This window comes from Trachypithecus francoisi, unplaced genomic scaffold (genome assembly GCF_009764315.1).
Source record: "Trachypithecus francoisi isolate TF-2019V2 unplaced genomic scaffold, Tfra_2.0 Lachesis_group13, whole genome shotgun sequence".
Taxonomy (NCBI): domain Eukaryota; kingdom Metazoa; phylum Chordata; class Mammalia; order Primates; family Cercopithecidae; genus Trachypithecus; species Trachypithecus francoisi.
In genome coordinates, this window is record NW_022681458.1 from 49,441,923 (window position 1) to 49,461,394 (window position 19,472).

Consider the following 19,472-nt stretch of genomic DNA (forward strand, 5'->3'; position numbering starts at 1 on the left):
AGGTTCTCAGGAAATATCTAGGTCTGTACTTTTCTGTTTCTAACATAAAGTGTATTTGGCTGCATTCAAAGGCTGCAAATTAATTCATAAAATTAAATTTTTTTCTAATTTGCTGCTTAAATCTTGATGTTGAGAAAATGCAGAACAGATTGGATAAAAATGTGGATTTGTATTCAACCACTCTTGGGTTAAAATGTTGGATTCATCACTTATTTACCCACAGGAACTTGAAGTTTGGAAAGTTTAAGCATACTCCTCAATTCTGTTATCTCTTGAAGGGGATAACACCACTTCCTAGGGTTACTGTGAAGAGTTAATGAAATAATACACATTCATATGCTGTTCAATGAGAAATGAACATATTTTAGATATTATTCTGTATAAATGTAGTTTTATTATTTTAACATTTACAAAAACTTATATTACTAAAAGAGTTTAATCCGAATACTCAAAAATATGGTGCTATTTTCATATTCTTTACTTGTTTTAATATTATTCAGGAAAGGGGAAAGTTAATAGTTCCATATATGGGCTGAAAATGAAGTGGTGGGGATTCCAGGCAGTTCCACATTGCTCATTCCTAGATATCAGCCCCCAGACTGTAACAATCTTCTCACTAAGCACTAATTATGTACTAAAATCATTTCTCTTGAACTAATTTTTATTTTTTATTTTTCTCTTATGTTTTAATAGAAAGTTAATCAAATAAAAAACAAGAAGGAATAAATTCCACATCTGAAAGATGAAAGTTATGAGAACATAAAGACTTCTTTATATGAACTTTGTTTTAATGTATAGTCTTGTGGAATATTTCAACATATCGATACTCATTGAGGCTAAAACTCCAAGAGCGTGAATATTAGTGAACTTCAGATTTACCATAAATACAGTGCCAGAGCCAAAGTTTACTTCACTGTTACAGTATCAGGACTATGGGAATGCTGCACTAATTTCATGATAACCCCCAACTTGCTTTAGAAGCAATTGCTTGAAGGCTTTGATATATCCATTCTTGATATTGGATCACTCTTGTTCTCCAAATCACACACACACACACAAAAGTCACACCTCGCTAATGACATCTAAATTTCTGGTTTCAGTAGGGGCTTCAATCAGAAAAGAAATAGTCAAGGAAGAGAAAGAGGCAGAATCTTTGAATATTTCAGAGGAAGATGAGGGAATTGCCATATAATCAAAGACTAAAAGTATCTATTTTGTTAATACTAGAAGTAAAATTTTTATTCCGAGAGAGTTAACACTGAAGATTATCAATCTGTGGCTGTGTTTCTATTGTTGCTTTCCTCTTATCACAGTGTAATACAGTTTTATTTTATAGAAAACAGAAGTAAAATTTCTTTAAAATATTAAATGAAGTCAAAAATAAAATGAAGTAACAATAATGACTTTGCTTAAAATGTATATTTTAAACGAATACAAGCATGCTCATTTTTATCTGATATTTAAGTTTCCTTGGTGTCAAGGGAAAGAAAACTTACTATTTCCGTGGAAATAATGTTCCCCAATGGAGAGTGTTCTATTTATCATGTTGCTGTTCTTTCTGTTGCACGAGAATTACCAGCAGATCACTGTTCTCCACCTGATGCCTGCAATAATTTTAAGCCGCCTTCTCTTGTGGCACAGTTTCCCTAAGCTGGGTGTGCTCTTTTTTATTACAGCCCCCAACTGTTTCATTTTAGATCAATTGCTTCTTCCCAAGTTGTACTAATTCTCATCTCTTCAGAAAACAAGTGTACGTGTTTTTGCAGGTGTCATATCATTTATGACAAAAGAAAAGAGCAACCACCTTTACTAGAAATCTGTAAAGGTGGAGAGATTGGAAATGTGCTCTGAAGTGGAAAACTGAAGAGGGAATAAAAATAATAGCATCTCCAGAGGAAGTGACCTTGCTTGATTGGATTTGTATCAGTGCTTCCTCCGAACTAACCCCCACACTGCCTGTAAGCACATTTTGCACCTGTACTCCTCCTGCTGGTAACTGTTGTTGTCTCCCCAACTTTAGTTGTTATCCAGCTGGATTACATCCAGTCTGCAGCTATTTGAGAAAGTCTTACTTGTTTAGGAGCTATGTCCAATAACTTTTTTCTCTGAATAAGTTTATTATCTATTCAGCTGTAGCTACTTTCCCAGGATAGCATTCCTTCTCTTCTAGTGCAAGCTCCTTCCTTACCTTCTGCTCAGCCTCGTGATTCCAGCTGCACCTGGTCTCTTCTTACAAATCCCGTTGTCACTTGGCCAAAATTGAGTGACCAGGTGTAAACATCTGACCAACACCAAGCCAATCGTATTATTACACTTGCCTGACCAATGTGTGCCCTTCTTTGTGTTTTGTTTTTTGGTGAGTTTATTTTGTTTTGTTTTTAACTTGGAACAAGAACGAAGATGATTCTCAGTCCATCTGTCATAGAAAATCTAATAAATATGAACTTGAAACTCTAGTAGCTGTGTTGAAGTGACCAATCCCAGAGAATAAAATTAACATATAGAGGGAAATGTGAGGGGACGGATGGAGAGCAAGGGAAAAATTTGAGGGTTTTTTAGTGGAGTGCTTATAGTGCTGGTTTTAATCATCTGTAAGACCCCAGTATACCCTTGCACCTTTGTGGCATATTATATTAGCTAATAGTATTTTATTTGGTATAAGTTGTTCAAAATAGAATTTTGTGCTAGAAATTTAAAAACAGTAATAATATGCCAATATTATTATTTAAAGACACAGTATACCATCATTTTAATAGCCTTTACAGATGGAGGAATTTCAAATTCCATGAGAGTAGTGACTGTATTTTATGTTTTTGCATCCTTTGTGAAACTACCCCACTGAAAGGAACTCAATAAACTCAACTTGCTGATGTCCTGAGAAAACAGAGTTATAAGATTGCTTGTGGCCTCTGAAGTTGTGTCTTGCCACTTTAATCAAATTCTGGCATTGGTAGTAACAAGCAGCTAAGGGTGGAAACATCATAGCTGACCTTGTTTTCATTAAAAGCATTGTGTTTGGTGTTTGGATAAAACATAGAATTTATATAGAGTGATCATAAAGACCGATTTTCTTATCTTTCAGATAAGAAAACTGAGATCCAGGAAGATTAAGTAACTTGCTGACATGCATCCAGATATAGTAAGAATAAGGATTAAAAATCTGGTTCACCCGAACTTGGATTTCTCTGAATCACATCTTTAAACCACTTTTAATAGTTAACATGAACTACTTGAAATTTGTATGAATATGGGTTTTTTAGATAAATATCTTCATTGCTGAAATATATTTAGGTAGGTTAAATATATTGCCATAAATCAGATAAGATAGTGAACTTCTGAATTAAAAAAAAATTTCTTACACAAAAATATCTTTGATATCTACATAGCAGTATATCTTGTATATTGTCTATCAATCAATCTTATTTTTTAAATAGTAAAATAATCAATATGGAAACAGTAAAAGAGAAATAGAAAGCTTTACCTTCCCACTCACAGAATAAAATAGAAAATGAGATATAAAACGAAACTTAGAAAGCATTAATAATAGTAACAGTCACAGAAAAATAAAAATGATGAAAGACCCAAATCTATTTTCTTAGCTTTTACCTATTGTGATTTATTTGGAATGGAATCACATAACCAAATTCACTTCGATCAAGTCACAGTACTAAGTCATGTTGAGTACTCCTATTAGGGTAAAGAGCCTAACTCCGATTGCACACCTGGCCTTTTGCAGTTCACATGCTCCTTGCTATGGCATTTTAGAATATATGAAGTATACATAAAATTGGCTGCTTGATATTCTAATTTGCACATAAAAAAGAGTTCTTTTCATTTGTTTCCTTGATGGCAATTTTGTTGTTATCTGAGATCAGAAATAAAATAGTAGGATTTGGGAGTAATTTTGATCATCTGAGTTCTTTTTCCTCAAATAGGAAATAGGAAGTTGGAAAGGAGTAGAAATTGAAAGCTTCCATTGTCAAGTCAAAAATAAGAAAGTCAACAAAACCCTCAAACTACTAGGTAGATAATTATCTGTTCTATTATATATTTCACCATTGGGAGGTCAAATTACCCTTGGCTGTGTTTCCTCACAGGTGATTTTTAGATTTATCCAGGAATGTTTCTTTATCTGAATTTCATTTTCCCTCACAATATCCTAGGATAACCTACTTAAGATTTGTGAATTCTTAATCATTTCTTGTTATTTATTTGAAATTGAGGTTAAAACCATGTTCGAAACTCTATGTTGACTTATCTATAGATATGCACCTTGTCACTCCCGTGGCACATCACTAGTGCTCTTGAAAGTAGACTTGGAATTTTACATCTTAAAGTTTTAGGATTTCAAGGAAATATATAAGTACAGAAGAAGAGTCATTGTGAATAGAACCAACAGTGATGGATAATGACAGTGGTTTGAATGACGTTGAAGATGTTAGACTAGAGAAGTACAAGGTCATGTAAGATATTATGAGTTTCATAAGTCAGGGTAAGATATTTGGATTTATTTGAATTAAAACAGAATATCAATAAAAAAGTCTTAAAGTTGTACGTAGATTATTCTATGGATTTTTAAGGGGGAAAGAGTAGGTACAGGGAAACCAGTCCGAAGCACTGCAAATATACAACACAGGAGAGAGATGACAGTGGCTTGGGTGTCGGCGATAATAGAGGTAATAAGAGGTTTGCGTGGGGAGTGAATCAATAGGACTTGGTAATGGATTGGATGATTTAATCAAGAGAAAATGGGAAATTTGTAAACTTTGGCCTGACGGACAAGACATGATTTTAAAATTAATTTTGTTAACCGTGATAGGTAAGATTTGACTGGGAGCAGGTTTGGAGTAGAATTCTGTTCCGGTAATATAAAGTTTGAAATGTCTATTAAACTTCCATTTTGAAATGTCAAATAGGTTGTTGGATAATTTTAGATTTCAGAGAGAAAAGATCAGGGCTGAAGGGACCCAGTGATATCTGAATATTTAAAAACATAAGATTGATAAGTTTACCTAAAAATATTGTGTATAGAGAGGTCCTTAGGCTCCCTCATATTTTAAAGATGAACAGAAAAGGGTAATTGAGTAAAGAAAACAGAAGAATTGGTCAGAAAGATAGAAGAAAAAGCAGGTATATTGCAGATAATCAAGGTTTGTTTCCTTTTCTCTTTAAATAATTGCTTTACCATCATTTGCATTCACGTGCCTTGTAGTAATTTCAAAGTAATGTTACAAATCATTTCTTTTTATAACTTTATAAATTTATTTATATTGCTATAAGACATCTAAATAACTATAGTATTAACCTTTCTACTGTGAACTTTTGAGCTTTGCTTTTAAGTTCTTTTGTGGCAGGCCTCTTAGGGTGGAAACTACCACTACCAGTTGTACAGGAGATACATATTGAGGAAACAATCTGTAAACATGATTAATAACTAGAAATATTTATCCAATAAAATTCTGTGCACCTTTTAATAATTATAAACTTACCTGCAGTATTTTGACAGCATAAAAATATAAAGTATATTTGAGGTCAGTAGATTTAAATTGCTTCTTTGGTACTTCAAGCATTGTAAATTTGCTGAACCTCACTTGCCCACAACGTAAATTTTAGCAAATAATCGTCATGACCACATAGTGTTTGGTATATATTTATTAAGGTAAGATTGAAAAATGCTTGCTAAGTGATGATGTTATAAATACATGACTTGTCTTTACAGGAAAATCTCCACAAAATGCAGTATTTGTATATATTCTAGTGACAATAGAACTATAGCTATTTATTTAGTAATTGAATTCCAACTTTTGGCTAATTAAAATCAAAAAAGCTTAACAACTTACATTTGGAGTTGATTAGAAATTTTCAGCTTCTTTGTTATCTATTAATTTTTTCTGGATGAAAGACATCAGGAATTTATGTTCAAGAGTGTTGCATTTTTTTTTTTTTTTGTATTCTTTTAAGTGATTAACTTTTTCTGTCAGATTAAGTTACTTACAGATTACTGTGATCTTGTGAACCTTTCTTTCAAAATTCTTTTAAGGCAGGTCCAGAGTAGCTTTTATTCTAGTGCTGAGTAAGCCCCTCATCTAAGGTGTAGCCCAGCCTGGATGTCTACTGAATGCCCCTGTATTTAACAAGGTGGGAAGTAAAAAAAATTCCCAGCCCTGTGTGAGCTCTGAGAATTGTCTATCTTAGAGCTCAACAGTAAATTTCTTTCCTTAGAAGTTATGCTTGTCTGGCCTTATGGGATTTCACCCCATACATATGCAAACTGTTATTCTGCCAAAGACTCAGGGAAACCTCTGCAGATTTCTGTAGCTCTCGTGGTCTCTCCAGCTCTCTCTGGGCACTTTCTTCTCCGTAGGATTCTACTGGGCAAATTCCAGCAACCTTGACCTCTGTAGACTCCAATCTCTGTTTTCTCAAGAAGTTTAAGTACTATTCAAAAATGAAATTTCATTTCTGTTGATTAATAAAGAGATTGGCATAGCAAACAATTGAATTATAAACATGGCTTATTTTGATATCAATATTTAAACATATAAATAATTTATGGCATTAATTTTGAAATAACAGCTACATAAAAAATATTTTTAAATGTTGGAAATAAACAGTTCAAAAGGTACTTAAGTAATTTTAGGCAAGTTGCCCTAAAAACAGAACAGGAAAAGATTTTTTTGGGAAAAATGTTGACCTAATTGCATTAAAGAAATAATACTTATATCTTACCTAATGTAATTTATAAAATAAGTGAAAGTAAACATCATTAGGGATAAATAGTTAAATGAGACATTTCTAAGTTGGTAAGTCATACTTCACTCTTTTCTGCACAGAAATGCAAAATCATTTTGGAATTAAAATGTAGTTTTGGAGCTCTGATAGTCATTACGACTAATCTATGTACATATTTCTAGATTCAGGCTTTATCATTTATCACCTAAATATAGAGTATTTTTTCTCCTTCCATTTGAATTACCTAGAGTTTCTATGTAATTATATAGTACTAAATTATTTATTTATATATTATCTTACTCATTATTAAGATATTATTGTATTAATTCAGCAAAAATGTCATTGAGTGTCTGTTATATTCCGGGCAATGTAATAAACAATAAGAATATGATGGAGGCCCACAATTGAAGAGTTTGCAGTCTACATTAAGACTCAGAAAGGTATGTGGGTAATTGTAATTGAGCATCTTACTCCCAGTATTAAGTGAAGAGAGCAGGTTGGTTGACTTTGGGTAGGGGACTAGATAATCTTCCTCTTAGAGGTGACATTTAAGTGAGATTTTGAATCCTGAATATGAGATACATTAGATAGATAGATATAGACGCACACACACATACACACAAACAAGAATGTTTGCTGGACACCTGTTAATAAAGTGGTAACACAAATACATAAGAATTCTTTAGAATTAATTGCTTCACTTTAAGCATCTCAGACTGAAATGTATTTGATAAATAGTATGTTTTCTGCATACTCAAACATTTTAGTAGTTACAATACAGAATGGGTGGTATTTATGAAAGTCAGAACAAAAAATAAATGTATTTTTACCAAAATATTTGAGTGAATGACAAGTTTAGAAACAGCCTTCAGAATTAACAATTCTCATTAAGGGTATAATTCAAGTTTGTGTTTTGCTGACTGAATCATATAAAAGACAAGTCAAATTGTATCAAAAACTATTAATAAATGATTACAAACTATAAAGAACTGAAGACAGCAAGGTAATGAAATAAGAAGAAGAATAAAACCAATTGACACAAGACATTTTCAAGTATTTCACATTTTTTGAGAAGCTTTCCTTCTGGTATTGACAGGTACCCATGAGCTTTTAGCTCACAGCCTGTAAATGTTTTAATGTCTTTATTTGCAAAACACAATACACTATATTGTCTAAAGCATTCTTAAACCTTGGCATGTATGAATAGCTTTATTCTGCTCTTATGCAATGGATAAATTGTGGTTTATATAATTAACATAACTAGAGTGTCAAACTCAATGAATATAACTGTGTATTGGGGAAAAATCAACAACAAAAGGATCAAGCCCCTGAGGACCATTATGAGATATCAAAAAAACAGATTGTATTAGCACTAGGATTTTCATCTTGATATGGTCACTGGCCAGGAATGTGACTCACGTCTGTCACCTCACCTCTCTGGACATGTAGCGCCTCCTCTGAAAATCGAGAGTAGGGCTATATAAGCCTTGTGTTTCTTTTGGGTTCTAAAATTCTATGATGCAATAATTTTTATTGTCTGATGAGCAAATATATGATGATTGCTCATAAAAATACCGTCAGATAGGCCGGGCGCGGTGGTTCAAGCCTGTAATCCCAGCACTTTGGGAGGCTGAGACGGGCGGATCACAAGGTCAGGAGATCGAGGCCATCCTGGCTAACACGGTGAAACCCCATCTCTACTAAAAATACAAAAAACTAGCCGGGCGAGGTGGCGGCGCCTGTAGTCCCAGCTACTCAGGAGCCTGAGGCACCAGAATGGCGTGAACCCGGGAGGCGGAGCTTGCAGTGAGCTGAGATCTGGCCACTGCACTCCAGCCTGGGTGACAGAGCGAGACTCCGTCTCAAAAAAAAAAAAAAAAAAAAATACCGTCAGATGACACTGAACACCTTTTAAACATCTAATTAATGCCCTAAATATCTTGAGTTATATTGAGAAATACTCTCATATTGTAAAGATATAAAATAGATTCTTAGCAAATGAGAACCAAGGAGAATCTAAGTTATATCACATCTAACACAGAAGGCATTCTGTTACTTAATTACAGTGATTTACCCAGAAAGGTAAGAAATAAAAGAAATCTTTTACATTGTACTAGTCAATAGCAAGAAAGAAGTTTATAAATAACTGCTGATAAATATAATCATAAATTTAACAGTATATAATCTTTTATTTCCTCCTCCTAAAGGAAATAGATAATAACTGAGAATTACTTCAAGCTTAATTCCGAAATACTTTATTAAAGTATCCTTCTTATTACTGATGCCGGGTTTTAGCAAATTAAGTATCTTCTTGAAAGAGCAAATGCAAATAAAAAGGGAGGGGGATGGCCTTAAACTAAAAAAGAATCTCATTAATAGCTTCCTAAAAAAGGAAATACAACAAAGGCCTAGATACTGAATCTGCAGCTGCAGTTAACACTTCATCACTGAGCTATCTATGATGGACAATACTAGTACTGTACAGATTCAGGCTAAATTAATGCTGTTGGTTTTTGTTTCTAAAGACAAAAAAAAAGTGTATGAAACAACTTCAGTTCTCACTAAGCTGGATCTGAGATCCCATCTGTTCAGATTTCATGCTTTTTGAAAAAAAAAGAAACCAACCTTAAAAACAAACCTCCTTCATTCTAATATTATTAAAAGATTCAGCTGGAAAAACAGATGAAATCCTTGGAATTTTACTAAACTTGTGCATCTCTGAATGATGAAGGCACCATCGTTTTTGCAATCAATACCCAGGGAAACTTGCGCTTCTAAGAAGGTCTGTGAATGAAGCAGTGAGCTAGACCTATATAGAGTGATGTCACTCTTTTTCCTGGCACAACCTCAGTAGTGAACTACACAATTTAAGGGTTGTAGCTAACAATTCTGATAAAGTCCTCTATTTTACTAAAAGCTGTCAAACTGAAAAGCAGAAACATCACATCAATGCTTTCCTTTTAATTTTTAAATGACATTTAAAAGGATAAATAAATGTCCATCAAAAAACTCTACTACTTCTTCTTTCTTAGCGAGAAAGAAAGCTGATATAAACACACAGTGCTATTGTCTAATGAAACACTTACTAGAGAATAACTAATTGGCTTTAAATAATTTAATTATAGGCTTGATTAAATTTTTTCAGTGTCTGTTGTAGCGGCTTCCTGGGTGCAATAAATATTGCATTTCTTTACAGTTTATGACGTTTGTAAATAATATGCTCCATAATTTAAAACACAGTGAAGGAAACATTGTTTAATTTTAGGAAAAAGCTTTAGATTCTATGATTTCTCAGAATTAAGATTTATATTATCATTATTGATTATGATAATTTTACATGTTCCAGTAAGCCTTCAAAATGGAAGATATATTGATGTCTTTATACTTTATTAAATGAAATTAATTTATGATATTCTTTTTCTATTAATCTGGGCGTAAGTACTTATTATCTTAATATTCTAACATCATGACTTAGATATATTTTTCTCCACAAATAAAAATATAGAAAGGAGACTAACAACCTAAAAGCCTCATATTGTTTGGATACAAAGAATTTAGTAAAGGGGAAATCAGAAAACATTTGTAATGGATTAAAACAACTTATGCAGACAGATTTTTTAAAATGTTCTCAGTACAATCAATCTTCCATACATTATGCTAGTAGATAGAAAAATTATAACATTCTGTGATATGAGTGAAATAAGAAAATTGCCCTGTTAAGGTATTTCTAAATTCTTAGTTCTCATCCTATAATATGTTCTTGATAGCAACTAAAATTTACTGAGCACTTACTATATTCCAGACACTAAGTGAAGTTCTTCAGTGCTGTCTATTATGTTTTATTCAGTGCATTTCTGTTGACAATCCTCTTTCTATCCCCATTTTATTTTACATATGAGAAATCAAAAACACGGGGATGTAAAGTAGCGTGCTCAAATTCTTACAGCCACTGAGTGGTAGAACTGGGATTCAAACCAAGGCTATGTAAAATTTTATGACTTTCCAAAGATAATAGAGCTGTTAAAATTTTTTCAAAATATTTTTCATTAAGAAGAAAAATTAGAAATATTTAAATATGTTGTATTTTTTTTTTATTCCTCAATTCACTGTTCAACCAGTATTCAGATCACATAGAGATTGAAGTGATAAGTTTTCAACCAAAAAAGAAAACTTTTTCTACAGTTTGGGTAGGTTTTGTCAAGCATAAAGTATCACTGAGAAAGTGAAAATTGGCGTTTGAAGACAGCAACTATACCAGTCCACTATTTAGGGGAAACAATACATTTGCTATTCATTAAATATTTACTTTTTGCCCTAAGGCAATTTAATATGTAATAAGTGTAAGCAGGAGAAAAAGTTATGTATGTATGCGTCTTTTAAATAGAGCATAGAATTGTTTGTAAAAGAGCAAACATAAATAATTCAGAAAACAAGACAAATAGAAGAAACTAAAATTACCTGTTGCCATAGGTATTTCCTATAGCAATCGTTTAAAAAAAAGCAGTAATTGACCTCAACTTGCAGTATTTGCAATTTCGCTTCTTCACCTTGGGAGCATTATATGTGATTTCAAAAAGTTTAATGATGAAAATGTACCACAAAATAAATAAGTAAAAATGCATCGTATTGGAGCATTTCTTTAGAATTTAGAGAGAGATCTCACATCTATCATCTCACGTGATGAAATAATGATGATCATGATCTCTTATTATCAGGTAAATAGGTATCAGATGGTTTTTTGATAAAGATTCTACATAAATGCTTCATTACAGACTCTTCAGCAACTAGGGCCAGATGATACAATCCCTTCCTGACAGTGTTCTACCTGTGAGTCCTGTGATATAAACTGTTTTTGTAGAAAGTAACCAGGATGAAAGCACACAGATAACACAGAAAGAGTGGGGTTAGAAAAACATTTAGGAGAAAATTGGAGGGAATGTCAGGCAAAATTTTAAACATGTTGACACTGGTAATTATACATCTTACATCAAAATTTACAAAAGGTTAAAACGCAAATTGTTTCTTGAAAAAGAAAATAAGTCATAAAGGTTTAAAAATCATTCACTTAGTGGAAATTATTTAATCTTGAGAATAGAGGATAATGACAAATGGGAAAGGAAGGTGAAAGAGGGAGAGTAAAGAACAAAAACCTTAGAAAATGCCCAGATTGGGCATGGGAGGTGAATATACAGCCAAGAGAAGAAAAAGAGAAATCATCAAATGGCAAGAAAAAAAAAAAAAAAGGACAGTATGTGCCATACATTTCAGGAAACATGCATATTCCAGAGGTTAGTCACTTTTAGGAAAGTGAAGATTCATGTTATTAAGCAAAGGGAATATATGGTCCATTTTTCTTTATTTTTCTCTCCTTTCATATGAGCCATTGTTTTCCTGCTTAGTGAAAAAACAAGAGGTTTCAGCAATGACTATGACGTAAATATTTGTGCAGATTTAAAATACATATGCCATCTGAAATTATTCATTGTATGTATGTTGACCTGTACTTCAATTCATAAGCAATCTTTTCATTACTTAGTTTATGAAAAAATGACAACACTTGGCTATTATAATTGCTTTTATTTTGTGGCTCATATGAGTGGGTGCTATGGTCTGAATGTTTATGTCCTCCCAAAATTCATGTAATAAAGTTTTTAAATCCAAGGTGATGATATCAGTTTATGCAGCCTTTGGGAGGTTATCAGGTCATGGAGGCAGAGCCTTCATGAATGGGGTAAGTTCCCTTATAAAAAAGGTTTGAAAGAGACCCCTCACCTCCTCTGCTATGTGAAGACATACTGAGAAAACTGTCATCTGTGAATCAAGGGGAGGTCCCTTACCAGACACTGAATCTGTTGGTGCCTGATCTTGGACTTCCTAGCCTCCAGGACCGTGGGAAATAAATGTTGTTTAGCCAGTTTGTGATATTTTGTTATAGCAGCCTGGTTAATACAGTGGGCATGGTTCTGCAACAAAGTTAGTGGAGTAAAAGCTATCCTTTACAGTTCTGCTATGGTCTCAATGTTTGTGCCTTCCCCCAAAATTCACAAGCTGAAACCTCATACCCAATATGATGGAATTAAGAGATGGGGTCTTTGAGAGATAATTAGGTCACAGGGGCCAAGCCTTCACAAATTGCATTAGCGCCTTTATAAAAGAGGCTCTAGGGTAGCCTTACCCTTTCTACCATGTGTGAACACAGCTAGAAGGCACTAGGAAAAGGGCCCTCACCAGATACCAAATCTGTCAGTGCTTATTCTTGGACTTCCCATCCTCCAGAACTGTGGAAAATAAATTTCTGCTGTTACTAAGCTACAGAGTCTATGGTATTTTGATACAGAAGCTATAATGATCCTTAGATAAGACAACTCCCTTGGATGAATGAAAATTTTGGTCAAGCCACATAGGCAAGTTATAATTAGGGGCAAAGCTATAACCATAGAGAGGATTTATGAGCTTATGAGTTCCCATGAGAGATAAAAGTAATACTAAGAAGAGCCACAATCTCAACAGAAAGAACACTGGATTAGGAAAACTGCCGAAACATCTGTCCATTGGATTAGGAAAACTGCCCAAACTGCCCAACTGATTGAACAAGTTATGACAATAGCAAAATAGCAAGTAACTTCACCTCTCTGGGTATGGAGTGTCTTCTCTTCTATAAAAGAATCAGATTAGGTTACCTTTGTGAACTTTTCTTTATTTCTAATGAACTATAATTTTTCCACCCAGTAGTTAAAGAATATTTATTAATTACAGATGAAAAATATACAAACAGCTGTCACCAAAATTCATCTTAGGGAAAGATGTGTAATTTTGGAAAGAATATATTGATACATACTTGAAGACAGAAGATAAAACCCTAAGAATTATAAGTAAAACAATTTTAAATATGACAAGGGAAAAATGTTGTTTCTGGCTCCATGAAAGAAAGAAGATAAGAAAATGAGATAGAATAAGGTAAATGATACAGGGGCACTTACTTTGAGAGGAGTCTGTTTCCAGTGACCTCTTAAAGTCACAATAAAACCCACTAGAGTTATGAAATATTTAATGTATAGATTGCTTATGAAATGGATGAAGGAGTTGAGTTGTGAGTCCATGGGGGAAAAGCAAATACAATCACCAAGCAGCTAGGAGCAGTATAGAGTTAGAAAGGAGTAGAAGACAGTGAGATCTTGTAATTTGCAGAAATTGTGGGTAAGGCTTTGAATTCCATCACAGATGAAGGAATTAAAACTCAGGCCAAGCCCAACAAAATCTTTTAAGAGTAGGAAACCTCAATATGGCATCTGGTTTATGACTCTAGATTGTGAGTTGTTTCATTCTCCTACTTGAAACCTCTTTATTTGTCTATTGTTTTGGTAATGATGTCCAATATCATTTACACGAATTACATGACTATGCCCCATTTAGCTCCTGCCTGTCAAACAACATCATTGCTCATTGTTTTCTGGCCCTTGTATTCCTTTCTGTGAGCCAGACTCTGCATAAATCCTGGCCTGAATATTTAAATGATTCTTTACCGTAAATGTTATTCTTCCCCATTTCCATCTGACGCTGAATAACAAGGTCTCAACTTATTTTTTTTTTTTTTTACTTTTTTTTTGTTTAGTGGGCTTTCTTGATCTCCTAGAATAGGTTTAATCACCTTCATTTCTGATGTTACCAAACATTTTCTAGTTCTTATCGTTTCATAATATTCCTCATGCTTTAACTTTGTCTTTGTCTTTTCTTCTAAACTGTGAGGACAGAGACCATTTATACCATTCTATCCCCAGTATTTCGCATAGTGCCTGGAACATGGTAAAAGTAAAATAAATTAGTAGAGAATGACTGATTTATAAAAATAATGAATTATTTCCGATACTAGGAAGGATCCGAAATAGTTCCTATGGGTTCAGAGTTAGACTGTGATAGCCAGTCATCAATCACAGGGCAGTCATGTTATATAAATGATAAAGGCAATATGAATTATGCCACTTACAAATATTAGTAACCTAAAAAATAGAGATGCTACTTTCTATCATTTATTATATAATTATAACTTCATTTATCTAGTCATCACAAAAAAAATCAGACATCTCTCTTTCTGACCACCCATTCTCTGGTTACTTGGTTTAGATTGCTTGCTCAATTACTCTGTTTTTTTCCATTAAGAAAGCTGCAAAAGCCTCATAACTTTCCCGCCTGCACTGTTACAATCCATTTTACACAAGGGGGATCAGTGGTCATTTTAAGACATAAATCCAGTCTGGCTAGGCTCTGGGTAAATCCTTGAGTGGTTTTCCATTACACTGTACTCAGAAAGCAGCAAGCCAAAAGTCTTGCTATGATTTACAAGAACCTGCATGATCTACTAAATTTGGCTCTTGCTTACCTTCCAGAACTCATAACATTTATTTATTTAACAAACAATTATTAGTGTAATATATGCTAGACATTGTTATAGTTCCCAGGATGCAGAATTTCTGCCCTCATAGAGCTTGCTTTCGTGGTCAGATGAAGCTAAATCATCTGTTCACATTACCTCCCAATCTACCATCTCCTCTCTGAATCCCATTCCATTAATACTTCCTTTGATAAGTCACCAGTGAACGCCAACTTCTAAACTCAAGTGGCACATTTTAAATCTTATCTTATTTGGCCTCTCCAAAGCCTATGACAAGTTGCCTACTCACTCCTTCTATATAAACACTCTGTGTCATGATTTTCCCCTCTCTAAACAGCAATACCTACTCAATCCCCTCTAACAGTTCACCCTCAACTCTATGTAAGCAAGAAGGAGATGAGAAAAAGTTGAGGGTGAGACAGAGCCCTGAGAAACTCCAATATTTAAATGAGTAAATGAAGAAAACAATGAAGAGCTTCCTAGCCCCTAGATCAACTTACTTGTCATTATTATATACTCTACATACTTGAGTGCAGGAGAAACCTGCACTAATCCTCCATAAACATTTTCACAATTACATTTACTTATTTGTGTCATTACTTACTCGATGTTTATCTTTGCCACTAAACCCATTTTCCTCCTAAACCCCCTAAGACTGTCAATCTTGTTCCCTACTGCATCCTCAGAGGTAGCTTGGGGTCTGACTCACACAAGCATTCAAAATTGTGGAAAAAATGAATGTACGATCCTACCACATCCATGCACACATATCTACATACCTTTCATTGTATAGCTGTATGACTGTGCTTATGACACTGAAATGATGAGAAACGGTCCCAAATTATTAACAATAAATCAATACACTAAAAATAAAAACTTAATAAATTAGGATTAATCCCACATTAACATAGTCTTATCTTTTTTATAGCAAAGATCATCTATTTTAGAGTTAAGTATTTCTGCTATTTTATTGTCATAATAATGTCTGCTTCCTGATTAAAACCTACCTTACCCTATAAAGTAAAAGCACTCAGATAACTATTTAAAAATTATATCATAAGATATGTAAAAGACAAGTGAAATTAATGGTTGAAAAAATTAAATACAAGACACTGATATAGAGATCAAAATTGTATTCTCACCTCCCTCTTGCCATAGATGGTGTTCCTTTACTGATGATATTCCTTTACTGATGATATGATGGGATGGTATCCCATCCTATCATAAATTCACTGGATGCTCCTGTAACAAGTAATATGAATCAAGAAAAAATGTGCAGAGGGGTATACTAAGCGACAACTGGAGCAGACTTTTGTACTTCCTGCATTCTTGTTAGCAATAATGGTAGATTCTGAGATCAATTTGGTTCAAAGATATTCACAAAAATATTTTCAAATTCACTATAATTTTTTAAATGGCCTAAGAAATTCTTTTGGTAACATTGCTTTTTGTGTTTGCTTTTTAATGCAAAATTTTACTTTTAAAGACAGTATCGAATAATGAAAGAAGTAGAACAAGGGTGTCAATATGCATGTTCTTAAAGTTATATGGATATACAGATATATGAAATACATTTTTCCTCTTAGCTAAGTTTACATAGAGATTTACAAAAATATTGAAATAACCACAGACATAATATACAAATATTTTTGTAATAATATATGCATTCAACATGGTTTTATATTTCTTCATATATTCCCCAATCTGAAATCTAATGCAACTTATCAACATAGATCTTTATTATCAGAGTCAATCTATATTATAGAAATATAAATTAAACCAAGTCATTTGGAAATAGACTATCATGCTTCTGTAACAAATTGCTTCTTTTTTTATGAATATGGCTTACATAATGTGGGTAACATTATCTTCCTTATTAACAATAAAAAATAACTCATATAATATGGTGTTTATCCTAAGCTTCATGAGTTTTGGGAAATTCTTTGTACCTCCTGAAACTATGTGTATATTTTGGCATAAGCTTATGCGTATTTTTCTGGGATGAAGAACCTCAGCTTTTATTCACTTCTCAGTAATGTGATACCCTGAAATATATGTACTAATAATATATTTAAAAGGGCCTAGTGAGATGGGTAATGAAATTAATGAGACTTTAAAATTAACTTTTTACATGGTGTTGTCATCTTAATGCTGAAATGGGAAAAATAATAAATTTAAGATTTATTTTATGTTTTTATTAATATCATTTATACTCTCACATGCTCAGAACCCATGGTAAGTGATTTTAACTTGAGGAATCTATTACTGAAATAACTTTCAATAAGTATGTCTGTAGAAATAAAATTTGAACAAGATTGAACTGATTGATTGCTACCTCATATGTACAATTTCAGAGATATCGAAAAGACTACTTAACTGGCTTAAGTTTGTGTTAAATCTTCTCTGAAAGTGGAGTAAAAATAAATAACATTTAAAAACTAAACTGCAGTTTTAAATGTTATATGCAGATGACCCATGTCTCCAGACAGATAATTTAATGTTGCCAAATGTATATTTTCATGAAATGTAACTTTCCACACAGTGACAATGTTCTCTGTTTTTATATAATAAAAATATATATTGTACACCAAGGTGAAGGCATTTTGTTGCTGTCAATGAAAGCAACATACATCATCTAACCCTTATCTTTCAATCACATGACACTAGGAAGACAATATTTATTAGCGCAGTAGAACTTGTTAGAGAAATAGCTTATTGTTACGGAATATAGGCCTATTAATGCTGTAAATTTATCTTCACATATGTCACATAAGATGCATGATCGACCATTAGATGCAAGTATAAGCTAAACATTAATGGAGTGATTGTTGATATCTTTTCACCACAATATCCTCCCAGTCGTGTGTGCTGAACAGAGCTCTTTCATCTAAATTGGTAGACTGCTCTCGATATGCAATTAAGAAATGTGCTGTTCCAATGCATTAAAGTACAAGCCAAATGCAGGTTATTAGCATCCATTTCCAGTACAGCTTGGCAAGTGAGAGAATATACGCAACAAGGAAGTGATTGTTTACACTGTAATAACGGTTTAAGAAACCGATATTTACAATACATATATTCTAGATAGAGAAGCTTTCTTTCAGCTCTTTGTAGTCATTTTGACAACTCATAAGGTAAGTTTATTTTTACAGGGCATTGAATTCTTAGAAAACATTAGGTAAATCTTTTAACATTAATTCCCCGCTCGCTCAAATGGAAATGAAAACACCTGTCTTTTAAGGAAGGTGAGAAATACATAAACAGTTTTGTAAGAAACAAGCATTGTGTAAATATTGTTAACATTATTACTAATAAATCATCAAAGAGTTGACCTATTAAAAGGATATTTGGTCATAAAATTAACAGTGGCTTTTTCTCTATTCACCATGACATTGGATTTCCTCACCTATTCACTAAATCATACATCATGAATATCTTAAAGACACATGTCAGCTATAAAACTCTTCCAAAATGTTTAAAATCTCTAAATTATTGTTTAATTACATAAAGGGAAATCACAGTTAAAATTTTCAATGAAATGAAGAATTATGAAGAAAACTACTATTTTCTACTTAGACAAAGTAGCTTAGTTGTATTTAAAATCTGTGGGACCTGTCTTCTAAAGTTTCCTAGTTTTATGGGCTTCATTAGTTCACATATAAAAATAGAACATTTCATATGTAAGATAATATATAATACACTTACTCTAACACAGATCCACCTATTTACATTTTTTTATATCTTCCCTGGTCTAGAATTAGAAGTAATTTCTTAATCCAGAGTATGCAGAGCTGGGAAAATTGGAGAAAAGGTGTCACCAGTATTAATAACGGCTGCTGATTTAGGATTTGGCAACAAAAATCAAATAGCATAAACTTATTTTGCTTTGTACATAGTAAATAGCAAATAATACCTGTCTTATTACAGAGCATCTTACAGATAACAAATCTTATTTAATCCTCATATTGTTGCATATATAATGAAATTGAGTATCAGGAAGATGAGACTTACATAATCACAAGGATCAGAGCCAGAACATGGAACAAGATTTTTCAATTCAATTGTTCAATTTCCTGACTATTGCCCCCAAACCTGTTCGGTGTATAATTGTAAATCCATAGCTAATTGTCACACTGGAAAATTAAAAACAAACAAACAATAAAAAACTAACCATTTTCAATAACAAACTTTCTATAACTGAAAAAGAAAGTTCCTTTTTTCTTTTTATTTTAAGCTCAGGGGTACATGTGCAGGTTTATTATATAGGTAAACTTGTGTCATAGGGGTTTGTGAACAGAAAAGAAAGTTTCTATAACTGAAAGAAAAGATTAACCTTTGTAGGAGAAAAGAG

The 19,472-nt window shown here is 33.0% G+C and overlaps 1 long non-coding RNA gene across 1 annotated transcript; it reads right to left on the minus strand.

The window, feature by feature from the left end:
- Positions 1 to 5,665: 5,665 nt before the first annotated feature.
- On the minus strand, positions 5,666 to 18,930 carry LOC117095349. Its single transcript, XR_004441933.1, has 3 exons — positions 18,827 to 18,930; positions 16,264 to 16,363; positions 5,666 to 6,438 (listed from the first exon to the last, which is right to left on the minus strand). It is a non-coding gene; the product is annotated as an uncharacterized LOC117095349 (long non-coding RNA).
- Between the last annotated feature and the right edge of the window lie 542 nt (positions 18,931 to 19,472).